At 41.1% G+C, this 23982-nt stretch overlaps 1 protein-coding gene across 17 annotated transcripts in view; it reads left to right on the forward strand.

Annotated features, from left to right (window-relative positions):
* ROR1 (receptor tyrosine kinase like orphan receptor 1) overlaps nt 1-23982 on the forward strand; it is a 353019-nt gene that overhangs the window by 134765 nt on the left and 194272 nt on the right. The window lies entirely within an intron of this gene.

Here is a 23982-nt window from a genome sequence, read left to right on the forward strand (position 1 = left end):
TGCTGCCATTTGCTGCCAATACCAAACCCTGCAAAGCAGGGAAGACCCGTTCCATTCTTCTTTGGAGAGAGGAATGGAACAGGTCCTCCCTGCTTCACAGTGGTGGATATCAGTGGTGGGCAGTGAGCAGCAGCCTATAGGAGCATTGGAGGGAGTAGGGTGACAGGCGCTACCCCGGTAAGGAGAGAAGGCTGGCAGATCATATGTACTACTTGGGAGGTCACTGAGGCGGGAGGAAGAACACAGGTCTCCACTGCCCTAGCTAAACCAGTGAAATAGAGCCTAATAACATATATTACATTAAGGAAGTTGCCAATTTACAAATGCCAACCTGCACACAAAAACAAGTTGTTGCTCTTGGGAACTATATACATCCTCTCTTGGTTATGAACATCCAACTTACAAACGTTTGGAACAAAATCCATTTGTAAGCTGGGTACAAAACTTCACAAGTTTTGTGAAGTGCAAGCCAATGTGTTTGGACATTGAAACACAAAAAAGGGAAATGACAAATAAATGGTGCTTTCTATTGTCCCACCTGTTGGACATCTGAAGCTACCTCAAATGATAGCAATGTTGAAGGTACATTTGCCTCTAATAGGGATACCCAGATGTTGTTCACTACAACTCCCAGCATCCCCAGCTGCAGTGGTTTTGGCTAAGGATTCTGGGAGTTGTAGTTAGAGGGAACACTTGTTGAAGGTTACTCTGGCATATGGAATTAACTAGGAAGGACTTGGAGGACCATAGGTTCTATTGCTGCTGTGTTCTTAAAGGACCTTTCTCCTGTCACAGCGAACAAACAATACCCACTAGTTACAGATTTGATGTTGAATCTTGGGACTGTAGGGATATGTGAGCTGGCTTGCATCGAGCCAAGCTTGACATCGAGCCGGCCCGGTTTGGGTGGTCCAAGGTTGAACCAGCCCAGCCCCCAAAGGGGGGGCACCGGACTGAATCTGAACCGGACTGGCCCCCAGTTTGTGGAAGTGGCTTGTGGGCTGGCTCGGGGGGTATACTTGTAAAGAGGTATCTAGCTAGGAGATTTCCTAGCCTAATAAGGCTTCCCTGTAACTTTAAAGCAGTGCCCCCTCCAAAATGCTTTATTTTAGCTTTGAAATGAAGTTCAGACAGGGGCTGCCGCTATGGTGCCGGAGACTTGGGAGGCTGGGCGGGGGATCCTCCAACCATCCTGCTGGCCTCCCAAATGTTAAGCTGGGCTGGCTGCAGCCCGGTATGGACCTCTGCACATGGTGATGTGCAATGGCCTGTACCTGGCTGCAGCCAGCCCAGCCTATCATTTGGGAGGCCGGTCAGGTGGCTGGAGGATTCCCTGCCACCTTCCATGTCTCTGCTGCCATAGTGGCTGCCTCCGACGCCAGCGGGGCTTCATTTTAAAGATAAAATTAAGCTTTTTGCCTCCCCGCCTTTAAAGTTACAGGGAAGCCTTAGGCAAGGAAGCCTTAAGGTAAACCCTTTAAGAGCTTGCGGGCCAGGCTGGAACTGGCTGAGCTTGATCAAGCCTGAACTGCCTGGTGAGGCTCAAATCCAGTTCAAAAGGTAGGTTGACCCTGCATTCCCACCGGCCCGTCTGCGAGCGTGGTCATGTGAACAGCCCTCAAGGTGTCACTGGCATACTCAAGCACCTGGTTGAATGTGCTTTAAATGAACTGTTTGAATTTGTTGTTGAATTTGTGTGACCAGAACAGATTTTGGGTTGTGGGGATTGTTCCCAGTTGTGCTATATTAGTGAAATTTCTAATTTATGGTGTGCACAATACCTTTGACAACAGTTATAAAGCATACAGGAAGTGTACTATCAGAAAAAGAGACCAGTCAGAAAGAGAGAGAAACCTTTCTCTGAGAAAAAATTCTGTTCCTATTATTTGTGAATATAATTATCCTTTTTTCTGATTCATACAGTCCTCTTTACAAATTTCCCTATATTTCTGTAATTAATCTACAAGGAAAAGAACTAAGTTAAATTAACCTGCAATATTGATGATATGTTCAGAGGCAAATGCAGAGTCTCATGTCTGCTAGTATGTTCGCTTAAAAAGTACATTGTTGGTAACTTTGTTTTTATTTTGCAATCTGCATTATAACATCTGCTTTTAAAATGGAGGTTTCAAAGGCAGTTTTTAATATCATGTGGGAATCAGTCCTTAAAAGTTAAACATGGAAAATTCCCAATGAGCTGTGGGGCTGTGAAGCATAGCAGTATGTTTCCATGATCAAAGGTGCTTATTTACCACAGAGAAATAATGTCAATAGTGCAAATACCATTATATTATACAGGTGGCCTTGGTTATTCATGGTCCCAGCATGCACAGTTTCATTTATCCATGGTTAGGTCATCGGAACTCTTTATCCGCGGTTCCTGAGTGGCTGGAAATGACTTCCGATGTTATTTCCAGCCACCATTTTGCAGCACGGAGCCATTTTGTGGCTCTTTCCCCCGCAAAAGCAGCTTTCCCTCCATGAATTTATTTTTTAATATCAAAATTTGGAGGATTTGCAGGTTTGGGGGAGACTTTCTGGAGAGCAAGGTAGTACTATGCCTTATTCCCTTGACTTCTGCTTTTTTAGACCTTTTTAAAGCACAAGGAACCTAACCCCCCCAATTCCCATTGACTCAAGGTTTCGTTATTCACGGTTTCCATATTCATGCCTACAGGTGAAACTCGGAAAATTAGAATATCGTGCAAAAGTCCATTAATTTCAGTAATGCAAATTAAAAGGTGAAACTGATATATGAGACAGACGCATTACATGCAAAGCGAGATAAGTCAAGCCTTAATTTGTTATAATTGTGATGATCTTGGCGTACAGCTCATGAAAACCCCAAATCCACAGTCTCAGAAAATTAGAATATTACATGGAACCAAGAAGACAAGGATTGAAGAATAGAACAATATCGGACCTCTGAAAAGTATAAGCATGCATATGTATTCAGTACTTGGTTTGGGCCCCTTTTGCAGCAATTACTGCCTCAATGCGGCGTGGCATGGATGCTATCAGCCTGTGGCACTGATGAGGTATTATGGAAGACCAGGATGCTTCATTAGCGGCCTTCAGCAATGCTGCATTGTTTGGTCTCATGTCTCTCATCCTTCTCTTGGCAATGCCCCATAGATTCTCTATGGGGTCAGGTCAGGCGAGTTTGCTGGCCAATCAAGCACAGTACACTGTATACTTTTCCGAGTTTCACCTGTATATGCGAGAACAGAATCCCTGCAAAGGATGAGGGCCACCTGTATTCACTTATTCTTCTCGCTTCTCCAAGTAGCAATTAGCCCCTGCCAAAGCAGCAGATAGCTAGCTGTGAATATTTACATGACGAGGAAGAAAAATTGCAACCAGTACTCACCTCACCTAGTTTTTGGCTGTAGATATGGGGCCTTCTGGCATTATTGCAGTGGAGGATTCATGAACTCTTCCTGACCCTTCACAGTGATATTTGAAACTGGCCTCCATTTCATCTCATGCAAGGGTAAAATGTCTTTCCTTCCCCTTCTCCCTCTTGGTCTGAAATTTGTCAGAGATCCAAGTACAATGTTACTTGACCGTGGACTGGAGGATACAGCGAGTTGTTTGCCAAAAGCACAATTAGTGTTAATGATAGATTACCGTTAATTTCTGGTGTACATGCAAAAGGCATAAAAGAATTTGACATTTCTATTAACTAGGCATATTTATGTATATGATCTCTTTAACTCATTTGTGAGAAGGGAGTGGTACAGTAAACCCCTGCTAACTGGGCAAAGAGGCACCTTTTACCGTGGTGATTCTCCTTATTTAGCAGGGGGAGAGTAACTGGCCCTATCCACCCCCAGCACAGTACCTCCAGTGACTGTTGCTGGTGTCTATCTTATGTTTCGTTTTAGAATGTGAGCCCTTTGGGGACAGGGAGCCATCTTATTTATTTATTGTTTCTCTTTGTAAACCGCCCTGAGCTATTTTTGGAAGGGTGGTATAGAAATCGAAGTAACAACAATAACAACAACAACCTCCCCTTTGCTTTCACCTCAAAAACCCAAATGCTTTTTAACAGAAAAGCAACAAGAACTAAAGCAAAAAAAATAACTGAGCACATGAACCAAACAATCACCAGGGTTCGACTTCCAGCTCTAAAAACAGTTGCCAAAAAACAACTTGCTCAGGCATTAAAAGATGTCAATGCTGCACTTGCAGAAATAACAACCAAGAATTTGCAAGAAACAAACCAACTAATGTACAGTGCAGCAACAATAACAACACAAGAGCTCGGATATAAGATCAGTGGACCTGTAAAAAAAGAAAGCAGTACATCACCTAAATGGAAGATTAGATTAGAAAATAAAATCGCCAGGCTCAGATCAGATGCTAGTAAATTGAAAGATATGAAAGACAAGAAGCTGAAGAATGAAAACACCAAACAGTATCTGATCCAAAAATACCATCTAAATTCAAGGAAAATTAGAGAAGTCCTGGAAATAATAAAGCAGCAAATAACAGCAGTGTCAAAGAAGATTAGCAGGTATGAAGCCAGAATTACACAACACAGGCAGAATCTCCAATTCCAGTCGAATCAGAGACGTTTCTACCAAAGCATAGAAGGAGAAACTGTAAGAAACGTAGAAACACCAAATAAAGAAGAAACAGTGCAATTCTGGGGGAAATTATGGGACAATCCAATAGATTATAATAAAAAAGCAGGCTGGATGAAAGAGGTTGAAAAATGTAACCAACAAATGCAAGATCTAATAATAACACCAGAATTAATAAGTGAAAGAGCAAAGAAAATTAAAAATTGGACTGCGCCAGGCGACGATGAACTGCATGGCTTTTGGCTTAAACACCTAACAAGCCTTCACAAACAACTATCAAAACAGTTCGATCACATTTTGCAAGGAGGTGATATTGAACAATGGCTAACAACTGGGAAAACTCATCTCATCATGAAAGAACCAGCAAAAGGTGCAGTTCCAAGTAATTATAGACCGATAACCTGCCTGCCAACCATGTTCAAATTATTAACTGGAATAATAGCAGATGAAGTGATGCAACACTTATTAACTAACGAACAGCTTCCAGTTGAACAGAAAGGAAATTGCCCGAACACCAGAGGCACAAAAGACCAGCTGCTGATTGACAAAATGATTTTAGAAAATTGCAAGAGAAGAAAAACAAATCTAAGTGTTGCATGGATTGACTACAATAAAGCCTTCGATTCATTGCCTCACACTTGGATACTAAAATGTTTAGAAACAACTGGTGTCAGCAAAAACATTCAGATATTTATTTAAAAAAAAAAGCAATGAGCATGTGGAGTACACAGTTAACAATCAATGGCGAGACACACAAAGTCCCAGTCAGAAATCGAATCACTGCTAAACACTGTCCGTATATTCAGTAGCGATATAGCAATGGAGTTTGGACTAGACAAGTGTGCTGCATTAATAATGAAAAGAGGAAAAATAACAAAAACAGAAGGAATAGAACTACCCAATGGAAGCAACATCAAGAACCTGAAAGAGAAAGAACATTACAAATACTTGGGCATTCTCCAGGCTGATAACATTGCACACACTGAAGTTAAAAGAAAAATTGGAAGTGAATACATCAGGAGAGTTAGAAAGATCCTCAAGTCCAAACTCAATGGCGGGCACACCATACAAGCCATAAACACCTGGGCTATACCTGTTATCAGATACACTGCAGGAATAATAGACTGGACCCAGGCAGAGCTAGAGACACTAGATCGTAAGACCAGGAAAATAATGACCATCAATCATGCTCTGCACCCCCTCAGTGATGTCGATAGGCTATACCTCCCTCGTAGCTCAGGTGGAAGAGGAATGCTGCAAGTCCATCAAACAGTAGAGGAGGAGAAAAGAGGCCTTGAAGAATATATAAGGGACAGTGAAGAAGATGCACTTCAAATGGTCAATAACGAGAAACTATTCAACACCAATGAAACAAAGCAGGCCTACAAGAAAGAACAAGTCAAGAACCGAGCAGAAAAAAGGAGAAATAAGCCCCTGCATGGTCAATATTTGCACAATATAAGTGGAAAATCAGACATCACCAAGACCTGGCAATGGCTTAAGAATGGCAACTTGAAGAAAGAAACAGAGGGTTTAATACTGGGTGCACAAGAGCAGGCACTAAGAACAAATGCAATAAGAGCAAAATTTGAAAAATCCACAACAAACAGCAAGAAGCAGATGAAACAGTGGACCACCTAATCAGCTGTTGTAAGAAGATCGCACAGACTGACTACAAACAAAGGCATGACAAGGTAGCAGGGATAATACACTGGAAGATCTGCAAAAAATACAAGCTACCTGTAGCCAAAAATTGGTGGGACCATAAAATTGAAAAAGTTGAAGAAAATGAAGATGCAAAAATATCATGGGACCTCCAACTACAAACAGACAAACATCTGCCACACAATACACCAGATATAACTGTAGTCGAGAAGAAAGAAAAACAAGTCAAAATAATTGACATAGCAATACCAGGGGATAGCAGAATAGAATAAAAAGAAATAGAAAAAATCACCAAATACAAAGATCTACAAATTGAAATTGAAAGGCTGTGGCAGAAAAAGACCAAAATAATCCCAGTGGTAATTGGCGCCCTGGGTGCAGTTCCAAAAGACCTTGAAGAGCACCTCAACACCATAGGGGCCACAGAAATCACCATCAGCCAATTACAAAAAGCAGCTTTACTGGGAACAGCCTATATTCTGCTACGATATCTGTAACAACAACAACATTGACAATAAAATCCAGCCATCTTAGGTCCTCGGGAAGGACTTGATGTCTGGATAAAACAAACCAGTCAATAACACTTGTCTGACTGTGTAAACAAGAGATAATAATAATAATAATAAAGGCATCCTTGGAGTCCTGCTTCAAGTAATTACGGATATACACATCCTGATCCAGCAGAACTACTTAGATAAATGGGAATTTAGCATACTAAGGTGTTCACTAGGGCTGCCGTGTTTAACTTAGGTACTCATACATTGGTTGATTAGAACCTTTTGATCGACTGGAGAGGTGCTCCAGTTAATCAAGCAGCAGTACAGTATTCTTTTTTAAATGGAAAATATTTTTGGTAGAAAGATTTACAAAAACTGATACATTCTTAGAAGAGCCATTTCCTCTTCTCTGTAGCAGCAGAAGTGCCTCCTTCATGTGCCCATTCTGAAGTATGAGTTTATAATGTAAGGAAGTATGCCTTTTCATCAGAATTGTTTTTCTATTCAGTTGCCACTTTATGCACTCTTAATTGCTTCAACTTAGATCAACTAAGATTTCTTTATTCATGTTGAGAGCCCTATACATTCAAGGAGAGATGAGTGCAATTCAACAATAGGATGCCATGAATCAAAAAGTTAATTTCATGTAGTACCACTCTACTGAGCTTTAGCAAAGTTCAAGGATAAGGTTTACAAGCTGGAAAGGACTTGGAGAAGTGCAGCAAAGCAAAGATGATGGCAGATCTTCTGAAGGAAAACTAAAACTAGGAATGAGTAGCCGAGATAAAATAAGATAGAAATTAGGAGTGCACAAATGATATGCTGATAGTTTTCAACTAGTTAGAAAGATTACAGAAGAAGAGTGCAATCTAAACAGGAACTGGAGAAGTGATCAGAAATCTCATGGCCTGAAGCTGACAGACACTTTGCATACTGACACCTATGCCTTTGTGCGTTCAGGCTTCAGACATTTCTTAAAGTATGAAGGGAAGAGAGGTATGCTGCCTTGGTCTCTATGATCAGCAGATAGTATAAAGGTTCTCTGGGTTGGTCAGGTCCAGATCCAGTCTGGGTTTTTGTTCTTACCTGGTCAACAGCTGTATTTCAGGTTCCAACTAAAGTCCTCATGCTGACTCCGACATATCTTGAACTCAAGCTGTAACTCTGCCTGCAGCTCAACTCCCCAGCTTCAGCAAGTAACCTCAGGGACCCTGGGTTAGAGAACTCACACTTCAGCCTGATCCTTGGTTTCCACTACAACCATCTCATGGGCTAGCTCTGACACAGTTACTCACCCTGTCTGCTAAGGGCAGGACAAGATTCAATGATTTTCAGCTAGATTAGAAAGAAGCTACCTACAAAAGCAATAGACTATCCTTATTTGGAGGTTTTCAGTAAACAGTTCTTCTACATGGTCCTGTTGTCATTCATACTAATGGATGTTCACATGTGCACAGAACACATCCCATACAACGTTTGGTAGTAACCCTGCCCCCTTTCCAGTATCATTGCACTGTGACCTGCCTTCTCCCTTCAGTCTTTTTCTGACCCCCGCAAAGGGCACATCATAGGAACCTTTGTCCATGAGCGAGCTTTTTTTAAAAAAAAGATGACAAACCTTACTATTTCTCTTATGTATGTCTGTTAATGAAACTTTCATGGAATAGGAAACAGTCTCTCAGAGTGTGTGAACTAGATCAGATGACAGCAACATAGGACCTATAGCCCATAACTGGACAGACAAGCCTTTTGTTTTTAACCTCCGAGAACCTTTTTCTCCCCAATTACCACCTTATAGATTAGTCATCACATAGTGGCACCATAGGGCTAGACAGGCTGGGTGAAACCCCTTGGCTGATTGGATAATAAGTCCTATATTGTCTGTCCCCTTGACCACAGAGTCCCTTGATTGACTTAGGTTTCTTTTAACTCCCCTGTGAAATTGCAGGAGTTAATTTGGGCAGTTTTGTTTAATGTACATTTTTCTCAGTGTGTGTTCAGTTTTTTCTAGAGATGCATTATTCATCTTGCTGTCATTGCCATTATTTTTTTTATCACCAACATCAATAAAAGGAGAGACTATTTTGCCAGTAAAATATAAAACTCCATTTACTGGAACATTGCTTACTCTGAAGACAGTATTTTGATATATGTTGCTGATTCAGAGAACAGTCATTGCTAACTGTCTAGTTGAAGCATTTTGCTGATGCCATAATTCTAGCAATTAAACACAAAGAGGTTTGATCAATGAATATGCAAAATGAAACTTTCCTTGGGTCAGATACACTTCGTGTTGCATCTGTGATTTCTGGTTATTTCAGTCATATGGTGCCACCCCCCACCAGCTTCCATGACAGGACTGGATGTGATAGCCAGAGCCAAGCTGATCATGTTGTTCATTACAAGGTGAAACGAAATAGCCCTTTTGAGGTGGTTCTTTTAAGAGGAAAATATGAAATGGACACAAACATTTAAAGTTTGGACATTCTGTCACTCTAGTGCTGACATGTGTGCTATTTAGCGGTTGTCTTCATTAAAATTGGTATATTAATATTTTTAAAATATTTTTCAACAAAAAAGCTCTCAAAACAGTTTATATAGCAGATGAAAATAGAAGGCAATTTCCTTTCTGTAAGAATTCTCTATCTTTAAAAAATACAACATACACACACACACGCAACACCAGCAACCACTGCCAGAGAGATGCTATGCTGAGAGCTGATTAGGAACTCCACTGCAGTACAAGCGTAGCTTTTATCTAGCACAAGCATAGCTTTTCTTATGCTTACAAGGTAAGAAGAAATAAAAGGTACTAGAGTGTAGTGTTTTTATGAAGCTAAGATTATTTAAAATAATTTATCCAAACTGCTTTTTTAATGTTGAAGTTAGTTGTTGCCATTTTGTGCAATGTACCCTGCATCAGTGTTTCATTATGAGAATAGTTCTCTGCGGATATAACTGTACAAGCAATCAGTCCTGCTGAGTTTAGATGTGCATTTAGATGTAATCTAATTGGGGAGAAAGGGAGAGTAAAATATTGGTTCTACGGGTTAAGTTGGCATGGTAAGCTTAAAGCTTAATGTAATTATGTACTACTGTACAGCTAGTGTTATCTAGAGACACACAAGCACATTTCTTTCCACATGGTGATGGTGGGCATCCATATCTGCACTCTCCTCAGTTATCCCTTCTATAGGGGCTGAGGTAGGTTTAAATCACTGCTGACACATGCTCACGTTGATCAGCTTTGGAAGTGGACAAATATTAAACTACCCCCCAAAAGGAAGTAAAACTTTGCTCTTTTGAGGGTGTGTGTGTGTGTGTGTGTATGGTTGCTTATTAACTTAGTGGATAGATGAAAGATTCTGATTAAAAGCAGAATAAGTGATTCCAGGAAATACACAGATAAAGGAGTCAGTCCTTAGCCGTTGTTGATTCAAGCTATTTCTGGAGATTTCCCCCCTATGAATATTTTTCATAATATCAGACCACTAAAATCTCCAAGATTGCTTTCAGTAATCACCTGGAGATTGATGCCAATTTTTGGAGACTCAAGGCCAATCCTACAGGATTGGCAATCCTGTAGGAAAAAGACTCCTGGGCTGAGCCCTGGTGAGTGTTGGCACAACTTAAACTCAGGGGTGGGGAAGGGTAGGGAGAGAGCTTGCCTATAACAAGGATTAAAAAATAACTTCCCCTATAACTTGTTTGTTTGAGGGGGCCACTTCTGTGAAGGAATTCTGGAAGGAATGTAATGTGGGGGGGCGTGGATTGTTATGTGCAGAGAAACAGAATGTATGTGTCCTCTGATTGTAGTTCCCTGGCAGTAGAGGTGGAATAGGTGCTTAATTTCTAAAAAGAGAGATGCTGAGACTTTAATCTGTTGGATATTCCGTCACTCTGCAAGCCCTGTTTCTAAATTCTAACTATATGGGAAGGCTGCACTTGCTCATTGCTTTGCACATGCTCAGTGTTTGTTACTTACGTTAACTCTGATTTCTGCTGAAGAATTATTTGTTAACTGCCTGATCTAAAACTAACCACTTACTGCTATGCCGTAAGGTGCAACATGTAGTGCTGTCTTCTAAAGTACATGCATAATTCCTTGACAGCAGAGTGTGTGTGTGTGTGTGTGTGTTGGTTGTCAAAAATTGCAGCGTTTGGGGGTAATTGCTCAACAGCTGGGACAGACAGAGCACGGTAGGGTACACCCCTGTTTCCCCCACTTTCTGCCTTTTGGGGGACACATTTTTCTGGCTAGGGAACCTGACCTCCTGCCCGCCCCCGATTCTCATTGCCCTAATGCCCCATTATTCGTGGTTTGCCATCTGCCCCCCACCGGCAGAACATAATCCCCACTGATAATGGGGTTATCTTGTACATATCAAGATGATGTATATATGACATCCACATTCGACTTCAGATGCTACAGCAGAAGGAAAAGCAAAAGCATGGTTTGTATCTTCTGTGTAATATTTAAAGTAGTTCCTAGCAGAAACCCCAGTGATTAAACCTTAATGTAGCAAGAGAGGAAGCCAGAACTGTCAGTTTAAAACTTTTTTTTTTAATGGACAATTGGAGCGTGTGGAGTTCCTCTGCTTTCTGTGAGTTCTCTATGTTGTTATCTGTTCTATTGGAACAGTTAACATTCCCCAGTTGTCCTTTTAAAAAAAAACTTTTTAAACTGACAATTCTGACTTCCTCTCTTGCTACATTGAGGTTTAAAATGAGCAGATTCCTGTTTCTGTTGTTACTTTTCCTTGTTGTTTTGATAATAAATCTTCCTTGGCCTTTTACTATTTCTCTAAGGAAAACAGTTTATAAACTGGTGTTCAGTGGAAGGTCAGCATGAGGACATTCATATTACCTCAGCCTCTTAGTAATACAATGGTATGCAACTTTGGTTTAATTTTATATGGTAAGCTGTTAATTGGATACTGGGAACTGCCAACTTTATAGTGTTGTAAAAGTGCCACAGCCAAGGTGCTCATGCTTTTTCATAGTGGCTCAGAAAACACACCCATACATGTGTGCACGCGCACACACAATCTTTTCATGTCATTCTTTCAGAGAGAGGGAAAATAATTGAACGAGCAGCTCTCTTGTTATCTAGAGAAGATAAGACTCTTTGCTGGGCTGATTACCAGTCACCAGGTCCTCGTCGTCCTCCCTGTCAGCCTTGCATGAAGAGCTGTGCTTGCTGGAAGGCTATGCATGCCCAGTGCTACATGTAAGTCAGTGACTGGATGAGCTCCTACGCTTCCTCATCTGTGCCAATAGATTAATAAAGGCCTATTATTATTATTTATAGGAAAACTAAGTAATTCTTAAACATTCCTTTGAGGCACAATATACTGTATCTAGATGAATTTATTAATACTAGTATTTGTATTTTTCCTCAGCGGTTAAGCAGTGAAGAATGTACAGTCTTTATTTTTGTTTGCACATTTTATAATCCATTTGCATTGCAGGTATAGTGCTTGTGTGTAATGGATGCCAGTAGGGCTCAACAGAGTGCTATCTCCCCTCCCCCAATCTATGCTTGTGTGCCCGTGCGTGCATGCATGCATGCAGTGCACCAGGACATTTGGGAGGAATAGGAGGTCTGAGAATGCCTCCCATCTCCCATACAGCCTTCTCTTTCCATGCCTTGCACATGATTCAAGCTCTCAGCATCAGTAACTTGTGTTGGACATAGAGGGAAACTGACTGGAGATGTGGCACAGACCTCACAATTCATGGATCCCGTTGCATTTTCTGCATTTGATTTCATGAGCACACACAGGCAGGAAGTGGGGTGAGGGCAGGGGGACAGGGCTTTATTGAGCCCTGTTGTGAGCAGATTGCCATCAGGTATGTGGCGAATAATCCCCAAAGAGAAAAAGAGAGAATTTTTCAGTTTATGTATTTCCAATAAGTCCTATTATTAAACATCTCACAAATATAAATACTGTAACATGCCCTGTTCTTAGATTTGTTAAGTCCCATTGATAGAAAGTGGTGAGCACAGCACCCCAAAGGAAGTACACCAAGTTGGTACTTATGTATCAGTGGAGCCAAATTTCCATTTGTTCTAAGAAATTGAGCTAATCCCATATAAATAATTAGAATGTCATGAATATAGGGATTTTTTTTAACCTTAAATGCCTCTGAGACAAAATACATCATTTCCAAAATGTTTAAGTAGTGTTAAGAGTATATAAATCTGATGTAAGGCCTCAAGGGACTGATGTTCTGAAATCTCACAGGTGCATACATTAGTAAAAGCAATAAACCACACCAAGAGATTGGTAGACTTTGTTTCATCTTAGGTTTGTGTGTGGAAACCCCCGTATTAAGAATGATCTACTACTTGAAGGGAAAGGGGAAAGAAACATTCCATTGTGCTTTAAAAGCCGGTATGAGTGCTGTACTGGTAGGAATCTGTGTTTTCTCACTGTCAGAGTAGAGGCAGAAGTCTAACTTGTATATGTATCATTCAGATTGCAGGTGTTAATGTAATCCTCTGATGGGCTCAGACAGAAGGATTCTATTTTAAAGCCTGATCTGATGGATAATTTGCAATATCTGAATGCAAATAAATAAATAAAAATCTCTCTATTGTTGGATGCTGAAGCAGACCTTTTAAATTAAATTGAATAAGCTGATACAGTATAGTGCTGCAATTCATGAAGCTTAATTTCATTCTCACTACCACACTACATTAGCTTTTTAAAAATTAACAGATGCCAATTTAATTTGCCAGATATCAGAAAATGAAAAATATGGCTTTCAAAGTGCAACTCAAGGCTGCATCTGTCAACCCATGTTTCCCTTTCTGCGGTGTGGCTAATATTTATTTATTGTTTAACATATTTGCATACCGCCCAAAATACAAGTCACTGGGTGGAACAAATAAAAAGGTTTAAACATTACAACAACTTAAAATTTAAAAGGTTAAAACTATTAAAAATCAAACAATTAAATAGAAGTTTAGTTGAGGTGGAGGTGGGAATTGAATGGGTGGGGGAGAGAGAGAGAGAGAGAAGAAAAAAGTGAAGGTAAAAGACAAAAATGAGATCCTGATTGTGGATACTAATTATGTCTAAGCCTTCAGACTATGGACTGGTTCAGACAATCATCTACTGGCACATGCAATAATGTTGGAGATGTGCCAAGAGTATGGCCACTCTGATGCCATAGGTGGATATCTCTATTGCTCTTGGGGGCTCCTTTGATCACATGAGGGTTTTGCAACACATTTAGAGAGGCGATTCAGATTAATTCCTCCCTTACACAATTAAATGACGCCTCAAGAGTGCATCAGTACAGTCATTGGTGACATAAGAGTGAGAACATTGTCAGAACATCCCCAAAGTTATCACATGTACCTGTGTACAATCATCCAAACCAGACCTAAGAGACATTGAAAAGTACTGTGTGTGGTTTTTTGGGGGGTGGCAACACCCTTGATCAGGGCTCCTGGGGCTGTAATTTATAAATGCTTTTCTATTACATCTAGTTCGGGCCTTTAGAGGCTCTATCAACTAGAGGAGAAAACAGTCTGGTTACCAGACCAAGTATTTTTAAAAAGTAGTGATGGTGCTCTAAAATAAGATACATTAATTATTTTGGACCATTATATTCTGAAATAACAAGAATCCTGACTCCACAGTTTAAAAAAGGGGAATGTCTAGGAACCTAAAACACAGAAACCAGACTCCATAGTTGACCAGACAGTATATTGGCCTACTTCTACCAGATATTGGGACCCCTGTGATATGAGTAGAGAATATATTTTAGTACATGAGCCAGATGGAGTAGTCAGTACCATATGAGGGGATGAATATTCATTGCGATTTTTTTGACAAGGTCTACACCCCTGGAGATGGAACATAGGTGATATCATTACTGTATTTTCAGCTTTCAATGCATTATCATGCATTTGTTGTCCTGACCATCAGGCCTGCAATGGCCAAATGTGTAATGATGTTTTAAAAACTTTTAAAGTTTGTTTAAAACACAAAAACTACATAAAATGTTGATGTCAGAAGAATGAAAACGAAAATTGGCAGGAATGTCCAATTTTGTGCCTACTCCATGGAGAGAGGGTACAACAGTTTGTTAACCTAACCACACCCTAACCCTTACCCTATTCTACTTAGGGATAAAGAAAGGGTGATAACAAACAGAAAGCTGTAAGTGCAACAGTGCTTACCTCCTCTTTTCCATCTCGAAGGGGGTAGAAAATCTTCCCCTGAGATTCTTCCCTGAGATGGTACTTGATGGCTAAAATTTGAGGGCCTGGTTCATGGACTATTTACACAGTTTTGTTTATTCTTCCACATATATGCACTGGTGAGGCTAAATAAAACATCCAGCATTTCTGAAAATGAAATGCAATGTTTGGGATGTTCTCAGTCCTTTGTTTTTCATGCTTGATCACGCATTCCTTCCCTGAGGTTCTTCCAAACAAATTGTAATCAGCTTCACCACTTTGAGTGTTATGTTGTAATTGTATTCCAAGTTTCAGAAAGTTTGAAATGAAAAGTTGGCAGCTGTCCTCTAACTAGCAAGTAATCTGCATATAGTGCAAGACTGTACATATCCAAACCTCAACATTCCCATGTGGAAGACTTAGGGAAGAAACAGTTCTTCATTTACAAGCTAAACTGCTTTCTACATGACAGAATGTTGCATTTGTAAATGCTTGAAAACTTTATAGCCTTACCTATAGATATGCCTATAAGGCCTGGAAGAGTTTTATCCCATTATGGTGATGCTGATAGTAAAAAAGTACTATAGCAAACATACTGTCTCCTGCGTTTTTGTCTGGAGTATTCACATCAAGTCCTAATAAATCCATTCCTCTTTTCTATGTTCCCTAAGCATATGAATAATGATGGATGCTGAAATAATCTCCTGTTATTAACAGTGCCTCCCGTGACTGTTGCTGGTGTCTATCTTGTTTCTTTCAGACTGTGAGCCCTTTGGGGACAGGGAGCCATCTTGTTTGTTTGTTTGTTATTCCTCTGTGTGAACCGCCCTGAGCCATTTTTGGAAGGGCAATATAGAAATCATATTAATAATAATAATAATAATAATTATTATTATTATTATTTCCTTGTTTGTGTTTTTTGTATATTTTTTCTGGTTAAGCAACGTTTCTTCCAGTAGCCCTGCAGTCTCCGGCCCTGGTTGCTCAGCTGAAGATCCTGAGTCCTGTAGCCCACTTGCTACCAGATGTCTAGGGACTCCAGCACCTGGCGCGGTCCTTGTTGACCAGGGCGACGACCGATCCGGTATAGATATATTAAATTTATGTTTCACCATATTGTTTATGGGGGAGGCACTCTTCGTCTGGCTCCTCTGATGAGACCTGTCCCATATGGTTGAACCTCTGGCATAGCTATCATCTTCCTCAGAGCACGCAAGCCCCACAACCATGCCAAGGTAGTGCCTCGTTGGGGGCCAAGGAGATTTGTAGAAAATGAAGATGTAAAAATATTATGGGACTTTCGACTACAAACAGACATGCATCTGCCACACAATACACCAGATATAACTGTAGTTGAGAAGAAAGAAAAACAAGTCAAAATAATTGACATAATAATACCAGGTGACTGCAGAATAGAAGAAAAAGAAACAGAAAAAATAACAAAATACAAAGACCTACAAATCGAAATTGAAAGGCTGTGGCAGAAAGAAGACCAAAATAATCCCAGTAGTAATTGGCGCCTTAGATGCAATTCCAAAATATTTTGAAGAGCACCTCAACACCATAGGGGCCACAGAAATCACCATCAGCCAACTACAAAAAACAACTTTACTGGGAAAAGCCTACATTTTGCTGCAATACCTATAATAACAACAACAATATTGATAACAAAATTCTAGCATCCTAAGTCCTTGAGAAGGACTCAATGTCTGGATAAAACAAACCAGTCAATAACACCTGTTTGACGACAACGACAACGACAACAACAATTTTTAAAAAGGGTAACCTATCAGTGAGATGCAGGCATCTGCTAACATTTGGAATCTTCCTTTAAATTTACAAACCCACCCAATATTTCCAGCCTTTCATTTCCAAGGATATGTAAATAGATCAGTCACAATGTTTGGTCTGTGATATTTCCTTAGGTGGGAAGAAAAATGGACCCGAACGACAGTATTGTAGACTAGTGATTCCCAGATGCTGTTGACCACAACTCCCATCATCCCCAGATGCAACAGCCTTTGCTTGGTGATTATGGGAGTGGGTCAACAACATCTGGGAATCCCTGTTAGAGGGAACACTGTTTATAGACAGAAGTACAAGAGCTGAATATTATGTTTCTGGCTCTGCTAGAGGTTTCTTATGTGATCTTGAGTGTGACTTCCAAATTTTATGTCTGTGGTTCATATCAATAGAAAGATGCACCTTTAGTAAGATGTTATTACTTCCAGTGTACCTGAAGGGCTGGCATGTTCCACTGAAATCAAGGATTCAATTCTCACCCATGATATGGATTGCCTGTCCATATCTCTTGCTTGGGCAAGTCACATTCTCAGGTTCAGTTCCCCTTTCTGTAAAAAGGGAATCGTATTAAGCCCCCTCCTACTGTTGTTGTAACTTCAGATTAGGGGCATAAATATAATTGAACAACGTGGGACAAATGTCCCTGGGCGCCTGAGCAGGGAATGGGGGGCATTGGCTGGAAAACAGCTTGCTCTTGGCTCTTGTGCATGAGGAGTGTGCAATATTATTTGCATAGAAGAGAAAGGGCATAGAGGGAGAAAAGGAGAAGTTGTGGTGGTAGGAGGGCAGGGGGCCATCTTCATTTCCTGTCCCAGGGCCCACTCCAACCTTGCTACACCCCTCCCCCAGATAAATGAAATTCAAATTGTACAGGTGTCTTATAAACTATAATATATACATATAAAAGCCAGTTTCTGACCTGTTTCTTTGGCCTAGTTCTTGCCTGCATCTAAGCTGTACCACTCCAGTCTGCAGGTGGTGCTCACATGACAATGTTCCTCCATACCAAAAAAAATCCCTTTCACATTATGCCCCCCCCAAAGAACACCCCTGATACATCATGTAGAAACCTACATTAGAACCCCACTCTCTGACATTTAATTCTCTATAATCAGGGATTTTAAAAGAAAAAAATGTAAATCTACATGCAGTCTGAAGTGATGCAGCCCAGACACAGGGTTATCCCTTTAGTCAGAACTTGGCGTGCCTCATGTTAGGCTTTCAGTGTAGTGTGCCAGTCTAGCGGTGAGGTTTGGCCAAGAGATGGAAAAGGCTTCAAAATGACTTGGTTCATGCTTGCCTGGCTTACTTCTTGGGGACAAGAACAACAAATTGTTAGCTAGGAGAAGAAGGAACTGTAAACCCAGATTCTAGTTCTTATTGCTTGTTGGACTCTATGGAGTTGGTGGTGGTAAATAAGAACATAAGAACAGCCCTGCTGGATGAGGCCCAAGGCCCATCTAGTCCAGCATCCTGTTTCACACAGTGGCCCACCAAATGCCGCTAGAAGCCACAGGCAGGAGTTGAGGGCATGCCTTCTCTCCTGCTGTTACTCCTCTGCAACTGGTACTCAGAGGCATCCAGCCTTTGAGGCCAAATGTATTACTGTGATCCCTGATCAGGTCAGTATAGAGGTGGTCTGTGTAATCAGGTCACTGCTGCCATGGGGCTGTGAGAGCCTGGGAGGTTAAAAGCTCTCATACCCCCTCCCCAACCCAGACTTAACCCCTAGTGTGAGCTTGGCCATTTGGCTAGCCTTGCATATCAGTGCCAAGTTACTGTACGTAACTTGGTCATGATGAATTATAATGTCTTGTCACGTCATCCCGAAGGTCACGTGGTCGTTGTGACTGGGAATAGTGGGAGTTGTAATCCAACAAGGAGACCCAAGTTTGGGAATCTCTAGTCTGATAGATTCTGCAGGACTTGTGTATCTTTCATTCCTCTGGCCAGCAGTAACAGAGTGCAGTTATTATGCATGAAAGGGAGAGGCAGCATGGTGACCCTCCACTCTCCCAAGTGCACCCACATCCTAAATTCAGTTTGTCAGGCTGAGGTTATTAAGTATTGTGAGGGAGCAGGGTTCACTCAAGGGATGCCAGGTTTCCTGTCTCCTGGCCCTTGGTCTGTTCCCCACACATTCAAAATGAAGTCCCTTCCTCTTCTTCTCAGTTCATTTCAGGTGGTGCGTGATTCTAAAAGTCACATGCAACAAATGTGAAGGAGTTCATTATTTAACAAGGCACTACCAAGCCTAACATAACCTAGAAACAGCAAAAGTTGGCAAAGTCTAACAGATACACTGACAGATGACATTTTGGAAACTCGACAGTTGAAATCAGCAGTTGCACAAGTAGTATGTGAAAGGATGATGAAAAACAGCTCCCTGGGTCAACCTCAGAACCCTCTAAATAAACATCAGTGTCATCCATGGAGAAGGAGATGACATAAAGAAATATTAGAGCTAAGGGGAAGGTTAAGGAAGCTTTAAGCTATCTTTGAAGTGTGTAACATCAGAGGAAAAGATAATGATTTTTTTTTAAGTTGGTAAAAAGAAATGGATGAAAACATTTAAAGCAAAAAGATTATGATAACATCATAAAAGATTAATATGGGCTAGACCAATTAATGCCTGTAGGTAGGTTAGGTTAATCTGGAAGTGATAATGCAACAGGGCCTCAGCTCTTTTCCCGCCAGCTAAACAACAAGAGGGCATTCAACTCTACTATAAGAGTACAACTTTGCTTGATGTGTTGCAGCTGGCTTTTGCGAAGGAAGGGAATGTAAGAACTAAAACACTGTAAATTGCACAAAATACTGACATCCTAACTAATGAAGTGTGTGCATGTGGAGGGACTACAGGAAAAACAGGAGGCAACTCTCAACTCAACGCATGTGCTCTTGCACAAATGGGCAAAACTTCCCAGCTCTGTCTTTGCGCCAGAGAAAGAAAGAAAGAAATCTGAAAGAAAGGAAACACAGACACATGTTCCTGAAAGTCAGCTGCACGTTTCCTCTCCTACAAGATAGCTTCTGCATCCCGCATCATGTCTTCTTTCGTACAGACTGTAGGCCTCCTTGTGCATGTACTATATGATTAGTGAGGATGTCAGCCGCTGTTTCTAATCTTCAAGAGGAATGAATGAGTTCACAAAGTAACATATCAGTGGTGGCAAGACAGAAGAAAGTGTGGTATGCTCTTTCTGTATACCAATATGTTCTTTTTCTTAGAGTTGTTCCTATCTTCAAATCAGTTGCTACTGCAGTAGATGGATTGATTCGGGCAATAATTGCCTAGCAGAATCAGCTGCGTGTTGTACTAAGGCAAATTGACAAAATGTTTCACTATTACTAACATGAACGATTTGGGGACTGGACACCTTGGCATCCTCTCTGCAGGTTTTGCCTTTTACATTATTTTGTATCATGATTTCCCATCAAGTGGGTTATTTAATATCTTCCAAATATATTATGTGTATATATATATATATAGAGAGAGAGAGAGAGAGAGAGAGAGAGAGAGAGTGTGTGTGTGTGTGTTTGTACACACACACACACACACACACACACACACACACACACAGTTTTTCTCAAAATAAAAACATGCACATCCAGCTGCTTATTGATATTACTTTTCTTCTTTAAAAGAGAAATTTTGCGGGGAGGCTTTAATCACTTAGACAAAGTAATAAATACATAGAAAATGCATATTAAAAAGTGTTTTAAAAGTTGATATGCACCCTCCCCTCAACTCAAAGGCCTGAGATTGCCATGTATATTTACAGATACTGAGTTATATCCAAAGAAAGTTAGTAATGACTAAACAATTGAAATCAATGAGACAAGTTAGTACCTCAAGTCCTAATAATTTCAATGGAATTTAGACATAACTAACTTTCTTTGGACACCGCCTATAAAAACCCAGCCCGAGTTGCTATTATGTCATTGGCAACCAAAAGCTAGGTTTGAATTTTGGAGAGTGTCCAGAACAAATGGTGCTCAATAGCTGAGGGTCAGCTACCCAGATCACTTCTCTGTAGTCTTTGCACTAGAATGATCAAGTTCAGCAGAATTGTTTGAATCAGGGGCATAGCGAGGGGAAAGAGGGCCCGTGTTCACCCCTCTCTCTGGCGGCCCCTCTAAGTGAGGAGATAGTAAAGAAAATAGGGAGGGGTGGAGCTGAGGGCCCTTGGGCACTGGGTGCCCGGGCTCTTTGAACCCATTTATCTTTGAACCCATCTGCTCAATTATAGCTACACCCCTGTTTTGAATGAATAAGCTAGTAGCCTCCTCAGTTTTCCCAGAGTTCCTTACAAGACTTCATTGACTATATATATGCAGACAATGGAATCATATGCTGAAGAAAGGACAAAATTACCTTCTCTATGGGATAGTCAGAGGCCTTATGGGTCTAGGAAGAAAAAGAAGGGCCTACATGGTATTATGTCTTTCAAACATTATTTAAGTTGTCTGATAACAAAGAGGTTATTAAAGTAATTGAAGGCTTGTAAAACTGAAGACATTGTTTGTGAGATTGGCTTTGGCTGTTACAAGTCTGCTTGTGGATCAATGCATAACAGCATGCTGGCCTGAAACGGTGCCTCCCCAGTTGTTCAGTGCATCTAAAACATAAATAAAATGCCATTTGTGTAGAATAGACATTATTTGTAATGCTGCAGGAGCTCTAACAAGGCATGTTGTGACTACGATTCCCATTTGTTCTTGAGTGTTTGTTTTGTCTGTGTCGCTCAGCTGGGTTTGTATTTTTCCTGTGTCTTCTGCTACCAAAGATGCTCTGCTGCTGTTGCTGGTTTTGATTATCTGATAATATCAGCAATAGGGGATGTTTCTGTACAAATGTGTTAATGCACAGAGGAAGTTTATTTGAATGGTTCTGTAGAAAGCTGGGTGTGTGTTCCAAGGATTTAGCAAGAAAGGTGGTGCTACCTTTCTTGATAAAAAATGACACATACACAGATAGTTGTAATATATAGAAATAATATAATAACAAAAAAAGTCCTCAAAAGTAATTTTAGAGGAATTACTGTGTTTAAGAATGACAAGCACCGAAGGCATTGTTCTGTTATAAACCATGATGTTCTTTGTATTTTGTTCTAAGGAGCTCAGACTCTGTCATGATCAAGAGTGCACATACACACTACCATCCCAAATCAAAATCCTAATACTGAGACCTGGATGCTACCAGCACAACCAGGGCTGCATTCAGAAGTGCTTAATGGCCTGCTTCCTGCATTTTGGGGCAGGTATACAGCCTGCTCCCCTAGACTGAGTTCAGAGTACACCAAAAGGGGCCAATGATTAGCAGGCCCTGGTTCCGTCCCAAAGCAGTCCCACCTCCCTTCTCAGAACAGTGTGTTTAAGTGTAAAAATACTGGCTGAGCTTTTAAAAACAATTATTATAAGGCAGCAAATGGGTGAGGGGCTAAATGTGCAAGACGTTTGCCCTGTGATTTCTTTTTTTCACCCTTTCTCAATTGGTTGACAGTTTTACAAACAAGGGCTGAGCTATGTATGGTGGTGGCAGGCAGCTGCTTCTTTTAATGTGTCTTCCCTATCCATCCATTAAGTGGGAGATCTTCCTTGGAACAGGAAAATACACTCACAAAACAGGGGCACTGAATCCTCATACCCTTCTGATCATACTCTTTCTCAGTTTCTTGCTTCAGTTACGTTTCTTTGTTCCTAGCTTTTTTCTGGTTATTTGAGCTGAAAATGGAAGAAAGTGACTGGAGACTGTTACTATGGTCGGGGCAGGGCTGGCTTAAGGCATTGGCCAAAGTGGCCCGAGCCAAGGGCACTGAGGGTTAATGGGTGCTGAAAAGAGCTGCAGCATGCCCACAGCCAGGTGCCCCCTCCCAGCCAGCGGGTTTGCCAGCTGGGAGCATGAACCCCTCTTCTTCCTAGCCAGTATTTTAATGAAATGCTGACTGGGGAGGGATGGGTGAGAGTCTTAATGGACTCTCTCCCAGAGAGTGGCCCAGCCCCCTGCATCTGATGTCATATGCAGCCCGCCAGCCCCTCAGTGCTTCCCAGTCAGTGGTTCATGGAATCACTGACCAGGAGTTGCTTTTTCTCCCTGCCTCTTAGAGAGGCAGGGAAAGCAGCTCAGAGTCAGTGATTCCACAAGCCCTTGTCTAAGAAGCGCTGAGGTGCTGGTGGGCCCCATCCCCATTATTGGTCCTGCCCCCTGCATCTGATTTAAGACACGGGGCAGGCCTGGGGGGCATGCACATTTTAAAATACTTGGTCGTGGGGGGCTATTTTGGCCAAAGGCACCACAACCCCATGAGCCGGCACTGGTTTGGGGGGCAAGCTCAGCTTTCAGAGCTCAGCTTGTGGTCTCCTTTCACTGTTAGTAGCCCCACTTCTGCTTTATACCTAGATGAAGGAGACATGTGACCTGTGACCCATGACCCTGTCGTGGCACGTTTTGCCCCAAATCCACAGGAAGTTACAATCCAACAATTCTCTCTCTCTCTCTCTCTCTATCTCTATCTCTATCTGTTTCTCTTTGGAAGCTGAAATCCCATCTCACACTAATTCTGTGGTATGATTTTGATTTTTTTAAAATTTCTAATTAGACTGCTTGACTTTGATGCATAGTGCATACAGCTCTATATTGGCATACTATTTATTTTCCACAGAAATTTCATGTTTTTGAAAGCATTATTGCAAATACATTCCTCGCATGTACTGCAGGCTGCATAAAGCAGTTATAGTGTGTGTGTGTGTGTGTGTGTGTGTGTGTGTGTGTGTGTGTGTGTGTGTAAAATAATATATTGGACAGACTTCAATTATATTTGATGAAATGGTTACAGTACTGGAATGCTTCGTGTTGTAAACGTATGGTAGGAATTAGCCATGACTGGAGGAAAAAATGTTTTTAAAGGATCCTCTCAAAGTAGATAGTTAACTTCATGAAGTCTGACAAGTATTATTTTATCCCTAAAATGTCTCAGATAAACAGTCTAGTTATAACAAATACTCTTGTGGCACAATTGAGATAACACAGACAGAGCAATCATGTGGCCCTGTCACACCAGAGTCCCAATAACGTCCACGTAACTTAGTCGGATTGCTCAGAACAAACAAGCGGCGAGGGTTTGCACTAAAGCCCCCCAGAACAAAACAACCCGTCAGGAACTTTCCTGGTGTAACACCAGCACAAACCAATCACAGGGTGACATGCTATGAACACCCTCAAGTGGGC

This window comes from Hemicordylus capensis, chromosome 4, assembly GCF_027244095.1.
Source record: "Hemicordylus capensis ecotype Gifberg chromosome 4, rHemCap1.1.pri, whole genome shotgun sequence".
NCBI classification, from domain to species: Eukaryota; Metazoa; Chordata; class Lepidosauria; order Squamata; family Cordylidae; genus Hemicordylus; species Hemicordylus capensis.